This window comes from Eurosta solidaginis, chromosome 3 (assembly GCF_040869045.1).
Source record: "Eurosta solidaginis isolate ZX-2024a chromosome 3, ASM4086904v1, whole genome shotgun sequence".
NCBI classification, from domain to species: Eukaryota; Metazoa; Arthropoda; class Insecta; order Diptera; family Tephritidae; genus Eurosta; species Eurosta solidaginis.
The window spans coordinates 119,973,401-119,979,792 of record NC_090321.1 but is presented as its reverse complement, the minus strand read 5'-3'; the positions used below and the strand labels follow the sequence as shown (position 1 = coordinate 119,979,792).

The 6,392-nt window shown below is 42.0% G+C and overlaps 1 protein-coding gene across 2 annotated transcripts in view; it reads left to right on the top strand.

Annotated features, from left to right (window-relative positions):
- The window catches only part of sxc (O-linked N-acetylglucosamine (GlcNAc) transferase sxc), a 1,061,542-nt gene that overhangs the window by 760,141 nt on the left and 295,009 nt on the right, over positions 1 to 6,392 (top strand). The gene's annotated exons all lie outside the window — the stretch shown is intronic.

Genomic DNA, 6,392 nt, shown 5'->3' with positions numbered 1-6,392 from the left:
GGAACCTACGTACCAAATTTCATCAAGATACCTCAAAATTTACTCAAGTTATCGTGTTTACGGAGGGACGGATGGACGGACATGGCTAAATGGATTTCTTTTTTCGCCCAGATCATTTTGATATATAGAAGTCTATATCTATCTCGATTAGTTTATGCCGTTATGGAATACCGTTATGCGAACAAAGTTAATATACTCTGTGAGCTCTGCTCAGCTGAGTATAAAAATTGATTAAAAACTTTAAAATTCACAAAATCTGAACTTTTCAAAGCGAACCAATTGTATTAAAATAAACTCTAGGTTTTCGCTCTTATTTTTCCACAAACTAGTATTACAATTTTTATTTTATTTTTTTTATTTATTTATTATTACGTGCTTTAAGACCTAGTTTAGGTTAAAAAAAAGATTAACATAAATACTCATGTCACATTTAGTGACGTACAATATAAAAACAGTTTTTCTTTGAACTTACTAATATCTTCACATTCTTTTATCTCAGAAGGTAACTCATTGTACATTTTATACCCTAAATATTCTAGAGACCTTTTGGCGAACACAATTCTTATTCTAGGAAGTCTTATATTATTGCAATTTCTAGTTCCATAATTGTGGATTTCATGATTATAATGTATTTTACTACTCAGGTAATTCGGTAACATTCATAACCTAAGTTGGTGTATAAATTTCAATGTGAAATAACTAACTGACTGTTTAATACTAATCCAGTTTAATCTACTGAGCATTACAATTTTCGGCGTTCTTGGAGGACATTTTAAAATAAATCGCATTGTCTTGTTTTGCTGTATTTGAAGTTTCTTAATATATATAAGTAAAGGACTGAAGGTCCTTGAACAATAAAAAAATTAAAGGGCCAACTTGCCCTGAAATGAAACACAGAAATGTTAGATTTACAGTAATTTATTGAAATAGAACAAGCGGGTTAGTAGTCCACGATGCAACTGCCACTTTTATGCGCGCTGCTTCCTTATATAGAATTGTTGCTCTGCTGCCTTGGGGTGCGCAGTATTCGGTACGCTGGCTTAGGCCCTAGCTTCTCACGGTTGACATGCACTGAGGGCATGTGCAAGTATTTCACAATCGTGTGAAACATTATTTGCTGACGCTACTGTCTGGCCCTGTTGGTATGATTCTTGTTGATGTGCAAGTATTTCACAATCGTGTGAAACATAATTTGCTGACGCTACTGTCTGGCCCTGTTGCTATGGTTCTTATTGCGTAAACATTAGTACGTGGTACTAATCATGAACTTGGTTTCTCACAGGTGTATATGGTGAAATATCATTGGCCTTGAATTAGGGTGTTGGGTTGCAAAATGGTATGACTGCAATTATGCTGATACAGCGGCACGCGTACAGGTAGAGTGTGGGAATGGAATGTGTTGGGTGCCGCAGCGTGTTAACTCCTCCCCCTTTAAATATCTGCGTCCCGCAGATTAGATGGCGAAGGGGGTTTCTCGATCCTTGGACTAAGTCGGTTCTCGATTTTTATTTCGGGTAAGTGGATCCTTGCTGTCAGTTTCCTCCAGATAAACAAAATTAGTACCATAAGTAGTAGTAGTCCTGATCCCTCGGATAGCATGAACCAATTCGTCTCAGACTTAAGGAGTTTCAATATTTTCAAGTTGTCTATTGCCATTCCATGTACCAGATCGAGGTTTAAAGCAATGGTGTGGTTCGTGACACTAGTTAGGATTGGTGGGAGCACCTGAACTCCTGAGGTTGCAATGCTTGAATATGTCTGGTTGTTGATCACTACCGTCTCATTGTCTACCTGTAGAATGTAGGATCCGTTAGGATTAGCAGTGGTTTTACCTGAACTTATGGTGCCAACGAAATTGTCCAGGAAAATTGTATCCTCTTTGATTATTTCGATGGTGGATGCGTTGCTTGTTAGGTAAGGGCAACTTGTTTCTCCGCCCTTGAGGAGGCGCGCCAAACAACCGGCCTCCGGTAATAATTCCCTGGATTTCCTTTCGCATACCATTGTAGAGGATAGGTGCAAGCAATCTCTCTTTTGTAGGCCAATTCTATCCGGTGGCCCCTCCGAATATTAGCTCGTGTGATAAGATGGTTGAATCTTTCTTCTGTGACTTTAGGCAGAGATAAAACATACAGCAATAGCGTGTTGTTAGTGTAGATCGAGGGTTTACTATACTCGATGGCTTCGATGGCATTACTGTATGGAAGGATGTCGATCTCGCCAACAAGCTGGTTAACTTCTTCCTTGCTTAAAAGATTACTGTTGACGATGCCAGCCTTCGCCATTTGGCGGGCGCGTATCAGCTCGTTTATATCTTCCTTCAGGATGGTTATTTTACTTTGGACATCTTGTTCGAGCCTTTCCCTGGTTCTCCGCTCAACGACGTCATTTGTTATCGTCACAATGGTGTTTAGCTTCTGCAATAATTCGTTAGTTTTCCTGAAGATTGCGTTATTTTACTTGTATTGTCTGTTATTATTTTGATTAAGGGAGTTCTCGTTGCTGAGGACCTTATACCAGTCGGTGGCATCTGGTGATCCAGCTACCCATTTCCAGGCAGACCCTATCCAATTAATGGATCGCTTCGATCTCGCAAGGTTGTGCCCTCTTAGCTCGTTTAAGTGCATGTGAATTCTATTTAGTTGGAACAGTAGCACTTCCGTTGTTGTTGTTGTTTCATTGAGGTTGATTAATAAACGCTCCAGTTGAGCCGTTGCCAAGTCATAGCGCTCCAGATCTATTATGTGAATGAGCTTAAAGTGTCCATCGATGATCCAACCGTTCCCATCTCGTATAGAAGCCAATGGTGAGTCTATTTTAAATATCTCATAAGAGTGCGCGGTTGCGCAGAGGCAGATGCTATGAATCATAGTAATGTTAGTAAAAATTGTATCATCTTAGTGTCTATTTTGCTAAGCTAGTCTATGAAATTTCAAACAGTTGTTCATTCATACAATACATTTTTTAAGACTATTCTAGGAACTTATCCTAATTCGAGTTGCATAGTGGAAGGTGAATTAGCAAAAGTTGGTGAAGTCTATTATGTTAAGAAGGTTTTTCTATTTCTATTAGTTGGTAACCCAGTAGTGAAGTAATTGGTTATATTAGTTGTGAACAAATGCGTGGTGGCAACGGCGCGCACCCACGAATTTGTTAAATAATAGTTAAGGCGAAAGAGGGGGAAGAAAATAAAAACACCAAAAGGATTTCGTATTAATAAAAAGAATTCACAAAGTGCTTTTATTTATATAAATACAACAAGTGTTAAGAAAAGGTTTAACAAATGTTGTGGAAAATGATACATATGTGATAATAATTTTGAAAAGTTGAACTTACGTGAACGGGCGATTACGTGTTCCTTTTCCGGCTGCTGGATTAAAAGAGGACGAGCCTCTTTGCGACATGAGCCGATGAACCCGAGATACAGCTCCTTCGTTGGGTTTCCCGGCAACAAAGTTGCTATACCGCGGGCTCACAGCGGTAAAAATCTAAGATACATGCGTACTACCACTCACACATGCCTGTGTGTATTAGTAATCACAAGCATATGTGGGTGGTAGTAAACGAAGAAAATTATGTTACGAGGGGGGGGGGGGAGATATATTTAGGCCTATGGCCTAAACATACCGGCCCCCTTGCCGTAAGCAACAAAGAAAACATTAAAAAAAAGGGATGCCACGCGATCGCACGTCCAGTAAGGCGCTAATGAAAGAAGGCAGTGCAGATGCGGACTGCAAGCACTGCACGCCAGATGGTTGACCTCACGTTTCGCTCTCCTGTGGAAAAAGAAAAGATATTATTAAATACACGTACGTGGTTTTAAATCCCGTGCTGTAATTACTTATTTTTATGAAACAACTCCTATTTTTGGCAGGCTCCTGAGACTGCCAGCCCGAATACGGTTGGTTGGGTCAGGAGACCGCCAACTGTTGTTGCTGGCGTTCCGCTCACCATCAGTTCGGCGTATAGATCAGCGCCGAGTGTAAGACGAACTGGCGATGAGCGATAGAACTGCGGATCTGCAAGCCGCATAAATTCGAATGGAACGGCAACCTTTGGATCCACATTGGATGGCGGACTCAACCGATAGTGGCCGTTGGCCACGGCGGCTTGGGTAGTGACATGAGTCGTTGACCCGAACTTGCCGCGCAGAATAAGTGTGCATTGCCCTGGTCCTTGGCGCTCTAACTGCAAATCGCGTACCAGCTCTGCAGCGACTATGCTGCTGGCGGCGCAGGGATCAATGATCGCACGTACCAAGTGTAGGTGCCCACGCGATTCGACGCGTACGATGGCCGTCTGCGCAATGGGCACGAAAGACCGCATTATGGGCGCTGGAGTGGCTGGAAGCAGCCGGCCGGTTCGGAAGCCTTCCGGTGTACCACGCGATAGTGCTTGAATATTTTGGGCGTCAGAATGGTATGGCGTTGATTTATCCCGCCGCTGCTGTCTGCCGCGTTTGGACGACTTGGTCGGGCCTCCTTGGAGTCCAATGTCGCGGTGCCGCTAGTTGTCTCGTTCGTTTCGACGTTTGTTTGCTTTCGCCGCGCTTCTTTCATGCTGTAACAGCGGCCGGAAACTGCGCATCCCATGGTTGGCCGTTGACGGTCTTGTTGTCTCCGTTTTACTTCTTTCTTCCTCCGCCTTTGCTCTCTCCTCCTCCTCCACCTGCTGAGCCCAGGATTTAGCCGGTCCCGACAAGTTGATTGACAACGCGTCGTCGGACGTATTGTCGTCGCCATTTGTGGCTGTCTCGTCGCATACCGGCCGACGCTCATCTAAATGAAGCGTGGTGAGATGCTTCTCTTGGCACCTCTTGCAGCGATACTTGCTGCTACACTTGTTTACCCGGTGGAAGGGTGACAGACAGTTCGGACAGTACTTATATAGAAGCACTGCCCGCAACCTCTCTTCTGGAGATTTTTTCCGATATTCGGGACAGATTCGGAGACTATGGTCCCTGCCGCAGAGCTGGCAAGCGACGTCGAAACGCGTTGCGCCTCCCTCTGACTTGGCCAGTAAAGTTTGGTAGCGGGTCATGATCTGAAAGAATATTGATATCATTGATCATGCCCAAATTGAGGTTGGCGGAATGTTGTTTGGGTGGCGTAACCAAAAAAAAATTATCTCTAACATATTATCCAAAAAAAACATTTTATTGAAATAAAAATTTAATTTAAATAAAAAGGACCATAATTAAATACTTATGCGCGCAGGGAAACGAAGAAAAAACGGCTTTAGCACGCATCCATGCGATGTGGCTGGTGCTTTAGTCATTCCACGTCATTTGACTGGTCATTTTACGGTCATAGGTTATATTCCTAGTCACATTTGCATGGGCGTGATTAGGTTTTGTGACCAAATTTTTGTGGGGATTTTATAATTTATTTTATGTCGGTAGATGTCGCCGAAGTAGTCCTAAAGATTTATTTTTGATTTGTGGTGAACTTAGTTTTCACAACAATTGGCCTGCCACCACACGGAACGGTTCCAAACCTGGCTGAAAAGGTATTACAGAGTTGCACTTCCACCATTCAACATTATTTTTGACGTGCACTGTCGATAATGTTGAGATTCGTGGAATTAAGTATTTTAAATCTCGACCAAATGAATGATTGGTCGAGATATGTAATACGCGACATGTGTGGAGTGTTGTGCTCGATATGTCGTGCGGCATGTAATGCGTGACGTGTAGTGCGGCGTGTAGTGCATGACGTGTAGTGCGGCCTGTAGTGTGCGCGATGATTGCGCATGAGGCCTAATGTCGGTGTTGCCGTGCATTGACTGTCAAAGAAAAGTGTAGACATTTGACATTTGTTACAATTTTTTTTTTTTTTTTCATTTCCTGAATGGAAAAAAAATCATTGATTTAAAACACGCGGTGGTGAGTATGGAGGCTAAAAGTTGTAGTCTTTTTTTCATTAATTAATTTTTCTTTCTCTTTTATTTGCAGGTATAACGATTGAGCACTAATATTGGACCACCAGTAAGGCTTTCATTACATTCATGAATTTTTGTATTCGTTTCAGCATAGATTTGACTTTTTTCATCATCCGTAAGCGGCTGACGCATAGATAAATCATAATAATTCTTTAATTCAGGTACTCTATCCGTAACATTTGTCGCATTTGCAACAGTTGGCCTTCCAACCTCGTAAGTTAAATCACAATGAGTGGTAGTTTCGTTTTTATCTTCAGCTTGCTGCGTCCAACCATTTAAATAAGCTGACGTTTGCTCAGCAGTTTGTTTCTTTTCCAAATTTGCTGCTACTGCAGTTTTAAAATTTTCTGTATCAAGACAAAATTTGAGCAGAGCAAGTGCTTGTCTTGTATCAAGATATTGCACAAAACAACTTAAACAATTGGCATCGCACACTATTGCTGAAAGTGGCA